The sequence below is a fragment of the Triticum dicoccoides genome, chromosome 4B, assembly GCF_002162155.2.
Source record: "Triticum dicoccoides isolate Atlit2015 ecotype Zavitan chromosome 4B, WEW_v2.0, whole genome shotgun sequence".
In the NCBI taxonomy this organism is placed as follows: Eukaryota; Viridiplantae; Streptophyta; class Magnoliopsida; order Poales; family Poaceae; genus Triticum; species Triticum dicoccoides.
The window spans coordinates 226,321,461-226,331,474 of NC_041387.1; the positions used below are offsets into that span (position 1 = coordinate 226,321,461).

The 10,014-nt window shown below is 46.6% G+C and overlaps 1 long non-coding RNA gene across 14 annotated transcripts; it reads right to left on the minus strand.

The window, feature by feature from the left end:
• Positions 1 to 2,832: 2,832 nt before the first annotated feature.
• On the minus strand, positions 2,833 to 9,734 carry LOC119295844. 14 transcript variants are annotated; one of them, XR_005144373.1, is made up of 9 exons: positions 9,223 to 9,734; positions 8,969 to 9,066; positions 8,719 to 8,863; positions 8,313 to 8,463; positions 7,535 to 7,586; positions 6,336 to 6,811; positions 5,997 to 6,126; positions 5,460 to 5,589; positions 2,833 to 3,374 (listed from the first exon to the last, which is right to left on the minus strand). It is a non-coding gene; the product is annotated as an uncharacterized LOC119295844 (long non-coding RNA). The 14 variants fall into 14 exon arrangements; XR_005144372.1 differs by having other exon boundaries at positions 8,719 to 8,816; positions 8,910 to 8,978; positions 9,067 to 9,733; XR_005144376.1 differs by lacking the exon at positions 8,969 to 9,066 and having other exon boundaries at positions 9,586 to 9,733.
• Positions 9,735 to 10,014: the final 280 nt, after the last annotated feature.

Here is a 10,014-nt window from a genome sequence, read left to right on the forward strand (position 1 = left end):
CCCCCCATCGATCGACGTACCTCACAAGTTATGTCTCTCCTTTCTCTAACAAAGGGCGATTGATCTTCCTATGTAGTTAAGTCTGCTTACCACAGCCACATCGTCCCCCCTCATCATTCGTGCATGCCTCCTGACCCGTCCCCCACACGCACGTGCACAGACAACAAGCAGCCATCTCCTCTCTTATTGATATTGCGGGCGTGCCCTCCGTTTGTCTAGCAAGCATATCCCACCATTTGTTACAAGCAACTCCACTACCACCCCCTCCAACACTCTAGCTCTGTCTCTCTCCCAACCTTATTCCTCTCCTGCACATATGCATGGATGCCGATCGATCTCTCTTAATACATGAGGCAGATCGATCTCCTTAATACATGAGGTAGGCATCTTTCCTCCTCCACACATATACCAGCCATTGTACCTCTATAGTTAATTGGGCCTCCCTCTTCCCCCACCACACACCGAAGTCGAGCGCTGCAGGTAGGTACCCATGCCACAGAGACAAACTGCACATGTCCCCTCTCACGTTCCAGTAGGCCAGCCACTCTATATCTTTGACGTGGGCACACACAAATTTGATGGCACTCTTTATCGATCGCGCGCGCACACACACACACACATCATCCCTCTTTTCGATTCTATGGACACCTCAAGCCGGTGATACCTCCACTCTCGTGGATCACCCCCTCTATATATATGTTATATCCAGGACTCTATTTCACACACATTGTATATGTTACATTTTTTGATTGAACCCCCCCCCCCCAAAAAAAAAACTCTCAAGAACCCACACACTATATCTCTCTAGGTTTGTATCTCTCTCACACAACCTCACGTAGGTGGTGTACGTATACAAGAAGAGAATAGGTGCACCGTGCACGTACTGACGCTTCGTGCCCAGCCACACCCGCGCGGATACACGGTGGAGCTCATTTCTTTACGAAATGGCAGCCCACGTGCTAATTTGAACGCCTGTAGCTGTTGTTACCTAGGGAGGTCGTGTACCACGCCTGCATGAAACAAAGTTCGACTTGACGCGTTGCCGCGTTATTTTTAAATAAAGTTATAGCGCTCAATGGCACGTACACAGAATATAAAACGATTTTTATGGAGAAAAAGGTAGTCCGCTCACTATATACAATGGAGCCTTGCGTGCCTGGTTTGTCGCTCTTCAGAGTATCTCACACAAGGCTGCGGTAGCCTCTCTCTCTCTCATCGTTGGTCACTGATCCGGCCGCATCCCGTCCGCCGGGGGAAAGGGAGGAAGTGCATCGTTTCTCCGTTCGACGGTGCCGAGGCAGCACGTCCCGATCTGCGGTACACGTCGTTCTCTCTGACCAAGCTCCAGCGCGGCAGGGCCTACGCCACCTCCTCGCAGATTCCGCCCGCCGCCGCTCACCTAGTTACATCCCGACGAACTCCAGGTATCCCCTCCGGCCTTGCTCCACTGCTCGTCTTCCCACGTCACTGCATGTGAATCTTCCATAGTTCTTTGCCCAAAACATAGCTCATCCAGCGTACTTTCCATATTGCATTCTCGTCCTCACACCGTTTCAGACAAACACAACCGTGTTCTTATCTTCCCTTAGGGCAAGAAATATGCTTCTTTTTTGTCGTCGCATGTGTCATCAATTGTTATTGGCCAGTAATTGTTTCCTTTCTACCTCTTTTTTGCAAATAGGGCTATCCATTTCACTTTGTTACTATTGCGACCTTTTGGTGAACTGCGCAAATCACTTTTTTCTTAAGAGTGTTTTGTGCAGTTGTACTAAAATGTCACATGGGCAACGTCTCTACATTTCAGTGCGACTGCACAAAGGAAGATTGGTTTTGCTCTATCCTCCTCATCCAACTCCGAGACTAATCTTCTCCAACTATTTAGTCTTAAGAGAGACTGCAAAGGTGACCGGCTTCTATTTATGTATTTATTGTTTCATCAGCAGTCTTCTATTATCGTAATCACACTTAATATCTTTGGAACAGGGACGCTCAGCTCTATTTTAGTGGAACTGCACAAAATGATCGGAATGTTGCATGCTCCAGACAGCTACTTTTTTTCCCAACATGCCTTGTTGACCATTTAGGAACTACTGTAAAAAAACACATATACCGTTTAGGAACCATGGGTGCATAAGACATTTCAACCCTTCCCCATCTAATATTCATAGCTAAAAAAACACATATTACATATGAAATTAAGGCCGTTGTCCCTCACGGGTCGTCGACCTAATCTACCGTGCAAGTGGGATAGGGTACCCCTCATTCCTATAAATTCCTCTAGTTCTAGGCCGTTGTTCCTGCATGCCATTTTATTTTAGGCTCAAGGACCTCTAGCTCTAGGCCACCATGCTACAAGAGATGCAGAGAGTATACTCTTAAGTGTATGAGAAAGTGTGAAATTATCTAGGGAGACTTAGTAAGTTGTTTTCCGCCAGTGTTACTCCAATCAAAGTCAACCTATAAGGTGTATAAGGCAAAATATCATATGAAAATGGGATATCACAAGCTGATGTTCTTTGATATTAGATGGTAACAGTGTTGCCTGTAAATTTGGGCTTCTGTGTAATCTGGACTTCAGGGATGATGAATTGATGATACGACGTTTTGAGCAGCATTTTCAACAAAAGCATGGGCCTTTTTTAGCATCTCTAATATAAATGCCCTCAATAAAAAGTTTCAGATTTAATAGGTGATAAGGTAAGTCTGCAATAATAATATCTTAACAAGCTTCAACATTGCACACACAACTTCTGTTTCCATAAAAAAAAGTTATATAGAGATGATACCAATATGACATAGAACGCTAAAGCAGAGCTCTTAAAAGTAAATAAATAAAAGGAAAGGGGAATGCGATATGCTTAAATGAGGGTTGAAAAAAAATAGTAGATGATTGTATTATGTGGTTGCAGATATAGGGGGAAAACTTTCTGACTGAAAATCCAAGCTGATCTGACTTAGCTCACTGCTCCAAAATGTAAGTATGCATGCCTTTGTTGAACCCCCACTATGTTTGCAAGGCATAGAGTCAAGAAAACTCCAAAAAAAACAAGAATGGCCCATGCAACCATCTGAAACACTCTGCGCGAACTTCTTACCAGAATGGTTATTCACATAAATCTCAACAATTGGTCCGACTTGCCGTCTAGAAGCAATGCAACATGAAACCTCTAACAGTCCTTTCTGCGGGGAGGATAGTCTAGTATTCCTTGAACAAATCATACGTGATACATTTGATGGTCCTTATGCTCATATTGGTGTTGCCTTGGAAATTAGCATCCAGTGCACCAATTTAGTGCACCCGCTAGTCTGCGGAGCCATTCAGTTTGGCTATCAAAGCCCATCCATCAAATAATTAATTTTAAAATCTCTACAATCTACAAAACAGACAAAAGTTTGAAAATATTAATGAAATATTATCTAACTACAAAATATTATCTATCAAAAGAAAATATGAACTATCTTGAAATCTTTCAGTGATAATGTACGTACAACAATTGCTATTAGAAAACATCCTAGAACATAACTGATATTATTATTATTTCAGACTACCCCAAGATAGTCCTTAACTGCACATATTTAACATATATGGCGTCACATTTGTGCAGAATCATTCAACAAAATGGTGTACAAAGGATGCAAGAACATCTGAACACAATCACGCCTCAACACGCCTCAACAGCAGAATCACATGATAGAAGACAAAGAGCTAGACAAAAGTTTTCTTTCATTCTTTGGCCTTCTTTTCGAAACGGAGGCAAAAGATTTGCCTCATCCATTAATTAAGCAGAAGATAATTGCCCGGTTAATTAACGGAGAACCGGGGCGAAAACCGTCACAAACCGCTGAGCGGCACATACAGACCGTGCCAGAACTCAGCCACCCGCGTCGAGGGCAGCGCAGCTCCGACTCTGAAAGAGAGATCCAAACAAGAACTATGCCAGGCTGGCGCCGTGGAAGACCACCGAACGGACCACCTGCTGCCTGTCATCGTTGCCACAGGGCCCCGCCGCCGCAGCTCCGACTTCACCGCAACAAACAAACCGAGGTAATCTCACGGATACGTTGGAGAAGAGCCGACTACCGCAACCACCGCAACGCCTCCGACTTCACTCGCCCCATCATCGTTACCACAGAAGCCTCGACGCCACATCAACGCCTTCCACCACCCAATCTCCGAACACACCCACCGGTCCCTCTGACTGGATTAACCTCCAAAATCGATGCCCTCAAGAGGGGAACAACGTCAACACGCCGCCAACGACCGACCCTCGGGTCTGGAGTTTCCCCCGGAGTTGTCCCTCGCAGAGAAAAAGGGAGTATCCCGTCGACGCCTTCAGGAAGGTCACGCCTTCAGGAAGGTCACGGCGTCCACGGACGCCGCCGTCACAGGCTCCAGCCATGGCCAGAAATAGGTTTTTACCCAGCCCTTGAAATCCTCTGGTCCACAGCCAATCCGTCAGCCCACCTTCGGACCTACCCTCGCTGCACCTCCACGCATCAGCCACCCCGGCAGCCAAATCTTGCATCCCCATCGCCGCAGCAGGATGGGATGCCTCGTCGGTCGCCTCTCCTTCGCCCAGGCTAGAGCCTGAGCACCCATGCTGACTCCAGATCTGAGCGCCAAGCCCCTTAACCCGCCGCGCTCCGGTCCACAGCCAACACCACCGCGTCGCCTAGCAGGAACGACGCCCAAGCTCCAGAGCCGCCGCCCCGGCGTCCAGCCTCAGCCCCTGCAGCACCACATCCTCACCGCGTGCAGCCACCGACAGCTGCACACGCCACACCCCTACCGAGCTCGCGCGGCCGCGCTGCTCGCGGTCACCGCGAGCCGGTCCCCGCGCCGCCATGCCCCTTGATGCGCCCGGCCGCGCTAGATCCACCCCCAGCTGCCCCTTGCATCCGCTGCTCTGCAGACCTCCACTCGCCGGCCCTGCGCAGCCGCACCACTGCGGCGCCCCGACCACCACGCCCCAACGGCGCCCAAAGCCATCGCCAGGGCAGCCAGATCCGCCGCATGGGCCTCGCCTCAGACCTCCACTTGCCAGCATCGCGCACCCACACCTCTGTGTCGACCAGGCCACCGCGACCCACTTCGCACGCGCCGCGCCGGCTGGCGCTGCCTCGCCGCGACGCCTCGAGCGCGAGCACCCTCGCCAGAGCGTGAACCCCAGCTGAATCGAGCGGCTCGCGCCACCCAAACCCGACCGAGAGTAGGGAAGGGCCCCGCCGACGCCGACGCCGCCCGGGCTTTGCCCGGCGACGCCCTCCGGCGGCGGCGAGGGGAGGATGGACGGGGGCTGTGGCGCAGGCGGCGGCGGCTGGGTTCGCTCCCAGGCCGGCCGCGGGAGCGACCAAAGGAGCGTCTAAATTATTGAGTTTGAGAACATGAAGCCAATGCTCCATTCTTTGGCCTTTCATTTACCATAGAGCAAAAGCACAACCAGATGCCAAGAACGTACCCTGTACAATGATACATGTGCCTGATCTTCCCGCCTCCGCAAGCTTCTCGACCTCTTCAGGATGCATCCTCTTCTTCCCCTCCTCTCCTAGTCATGTGTGTGGTTCACTACAGTATATGCAAGTATGCAACTGTATGGACACAATTCAAGTTCAGAACTTATAAATAAATGTTGCATTGCACGTGAACTCAAAGATAAATATTAGAAATTCAGAAATAGACAAAGATAATTTCTGGTTCGCAAAAATGTTTGGGCTCTTGTTTCTCTGTATTGTTTGCTGCAAGAGAAATTATAACTTTCAGGTGCAGATTCGCAAGAATGTTAGGACAATATTCGAAATATTTTCTCTTGAGCTTTGGTGATACGAAAAGGGATATTGTATATTGGATTGCTAACCATATATAATGCTAGCCGTCAAGTTCTAAAATTTTCAACTTAAGTACTGCTCTGCTTACATCGTAATATACCATGCCTTTGTTGTAAAGTTCAAAGAACCTAAAAGGAGTTTGTATACTATGTTACAATACTAAATTGTACCTCTTGAGAGTCTCTTAACTTGCATGGAGCACATAAAACTATATGTCAAGAATTTACACCAAAAAAGTGCAGTGACGCTGTCTGTTTGATATTCTTGATCATGCAGCTGTCAAGGAATGCTTCTGCATGACTTGCACCAAAATAATACATGTCACGTATTACCGCTAGATGATAGTAATTCTAAGTGAATTCAAAAAAGTGCAAATTTTCAATACCTAAAAAAATCAAAATAACATACGAATATTTATTTTGCATCTCACGACTCACAAATGCTAATGTTTTCTGTTAAGTAATCAATTCTCCACCCAACTGAATCGAACTTGCAAAAACCTTATTTACCTTGTGATTAGTTGAGACCTGAGTGCCGCAGGCTCCTTACCACGGGCGAGCAAGATCAGTGAATCATCGCAGTTGGCTGCTGCAACATGAGAGGACCACATGAGCACAACAACCGCCAGCAAGGCAACATCCTCCATGGGAATCCCATCAACGGGATTGCTTACTCGCCGTTGGACCTCGCGTGTCATCTATTCTCCCGAACCATCTAATGCTGAAAAGCAGATCTCAGTGCTTCTTCGTATCCACATCGTTCATCTCCCTGTATCCTTAGTGGGTTTTTCTCAATTATTTGCTCAAGATGGCATAGAACCTCTCCTGGGAGTAGTTTGATACCTGCACAACAAGATAGAAGCCACATATTGTCAGAGCACAGGGCTCAACTTGAGAAACGAATCCAAGGTGTTCCTAGTACCGGCGTAGCTCTGGTTGTCGTTTTCTTGTTTATGCAACTATATGGGGGCGGACAGTGGCTTCATCTACGCCACGCAACCACAAAACAAAGTTGAAGAATTCATTTTTTTATCAAGAAAAGAAGGTGAGAACAGTGCTCAAAACTGCCAATGTGAGATTATAGACAACACATAAATTATCAATCACTTACTTTAGTTTGGTCACCTTATTCCAACTAAAGAATATATGTACCAATGAGATCAATCTCCATGCTACACCAAATTATCAATTCATCAAATAATTGTACATTGCATATCAATTTACTTAATCCTCCCTGAAGAAATTATTTATTTAACGAAGGCCATGCCTAATGAAGCATCTACTGAATTAATTTCTTAGTACTATCTATTAGTAATTCAGATTCCATATCTATTGCAAAATGAACCAAAAAAGGAGGAACCAAATAATAAACGTACAGATAATCTGAGAGGTGATATGATTGTGGTATATTACAGATAATCTGAGAGGTGATATGATTGTGGTATATGACACCTATATTACTTCACTATGTATCATGAGACTAATCTTTGTAAAAATATTAGCCGATGATTCACATGTTATGTTCGCCATTTGAAGAAGTGCATAAATATAAGGAAAGGTCTGTAGCAAAAATGAAGGATAACATCAATGTGTTTTAACAAAACATTAGTTGAAAGAAGATGACATGCTATGTCTACCTTCTCCGGGTGTCTATATTGTAACATACCAAGAATCAATTGATTTGGAAAATAGATAACAGGGTGGGATACCTGAAATTTAAAAAGCCTGACTGCTGATGAACTAAATGATTCACACAAAGAGCTGCAATCAGAGGAAGTGGGCAAGAATGGCAATTAATATAAATGGCAGCTTACGAATGCATTTCCTAGTGTCTTTTTGTTGTGGAAAACAAAAGCTCAATTATTTTCAAGAAAGACAGCCAGATTCGTAAAATATAAGTCTCGCTGCAAAGCAGTAGAGAGACTCGAGATTGCAACATAACATGAGAAAACAAACATTGGTATGTATCTTTTTTACCAAGGACGGTGTCTTGCTCGATTTAAAAAAAACAAGCATGGTTTTCTCTTAGGCAGTCACGAGAAATTTAAGTTGATGCAAAGTATGCAACAAATGAAAGGAAAATAAATTGCTCTGCATTGTCCAGTAGTCTTCATTTCAATACTTTAACTGTACTTAAGGTTATGTGCTAGCATAAAATGAGCTGGTTTTGTTTTTTGTGATGTTTGCTGATGCCAGACACATTTCATGAGTGAGGAAACGATTCCATCCGTCCATTCATTTTGTGTTCTTTTGGGGATAACGTAACATCAAATTCAAGTTTTCTTTAGAAAAAATAAAATCATTGCATAGTGCACATGGATAACCTCAATACGATGGAGGATAAAGTACAGTTCAGTACCAAGTATTAGCTAGACAGCTCCCCTGGTTATTTGTTCCAATTAATAACTGAAACTATCATACAACACAGTAGGCGAAAACACCATGTGTTAAACAATCGAACATCAGCCACGAATGATAGCATCTTACCTACAGAAGTGGCAAGGACATCGTTGTGTGAACAATCTGACATCAGATCACCTGTACCTCTAGTTTGCGATGAATTAACTGACCAGTAAAACAACAATCTGGTCCCAGCCCATTCGAGCAATCAAGGCTCTGTTCATGCCCTACACCAAATCTGGAAGAAAAAAAGATCAGAGCACACATTAGCCAAGGGAAAGAAATCAAGCCCCTTTTAGAAAGGTAATCACAGATTGACACTCTAGGGGACTGGACACTCCATGCATTGGGGTTAACCTGACAGAAACACACATAAGTAATGATTTCAGTGATCATCACAAACAAGGCGGATTCTAAGTAATTTTAACAAATGGAACACAACTCAATCTTCTTGACTGCGGAGCATTTTCAGAAGAAATCATGGTATCCATACCTGAACAGTGTGCCTTGAAATTCCATCCACCAAGTTGTGAATCCACCTGCTTGCCGGTGACCATTTTCAGTTGGAAGTAGATTCAACCAATGCAATGCCTGCGCGGGTACTTATGTTAGATCCCAATGTTTTCCGTCACAACAATCTGCATAACACACATACGTACAAATTGAGAAGCAATAGCAGGACACCTAAAAATAATATTAGCAGTAGCACGAGTCGGCACACGCTCACATAGCTAGCACCACACCTCTATCTCTCTGTGTGTAGGCATTAGCAGCAACAACATTAGACACCCTCCACTCTCTATATAGGCATTCGTAGAAGCAGCACATCAAAGGGCATCACCTAGTCACACACAAAAATCTCCCCATCACTCTGTATTTAACTCATCGCATCAGGCCTGAGTTCAATTGGGGAGGAGAGGATAAGGGGCCAGCTGCAGCAAATTTGCCGCCAATCATGCACAAATCGGGCTGCTGCTCCTCGTCGGCCACGCCCTACCCTTTTCGCCGGCGTCTACTTCATCCGTCAGGATCAGCGGCGGAGGCGGCCGCGGCGGCGACCCTGGGGATCCGCGGCGGCAGCGGCGTGCGGCGAATCCATGCAAGCACCACCCCACCTGCTTGGAGTTCTGACATGCCCTGGGGTTCTGCGATGGCGCCGGCGCCGGCGCCGACGAAGGCGGGGAACCCTAGACAAAAGATTGAGGGAGGTCGACGGAGGAGTGGTGGGCCGGCGGTTGAGATGTAGGGGAGGTGGCAGGGAGCGCGGGAAGGGGTAGCGGCAGGCCGGAACCCTAAGCGGCGATCTGTGAGGAGATAGAGAGGGGCGGCTAGGACTGTAGGAAGGGGGTCGTGGACATACAGGAGGCGCTGCCGGCGCTCGTGGCGGCGCGCGGTGCCGGGGAGGGCAGCGGTCGGCAGGAGGTGGCGGCGCGCTGTGCCGGGGAGGGCGGCGGTCGGCAGGAGGTGGCAGCGCGCTGGAGCTTGGAGATCCGGATGGGATCGGGAGGCAGATTTTTTTGGCACGGTTTTTTTTGGGAGGGCTGGGAGTTAACGGAGGTGGGAGGATGACGAAAAAACCGGAGGTGGGAGGATGACGAAAAAAACCAACGAAATTAAACCGTGCAGACTATTCACCAAGTCGTCCATTAGGAGTAGAGATAGTACGTACCTTTATAAACTATATTAGTAAACTTTGCGCTTGGCTGTTCGCCTATTCAGGAAGTCGAACAATAATAGCACTAGTAGTATAGTGTATGCTTCTGGCAATCTGACACCGAATTAACTGTTG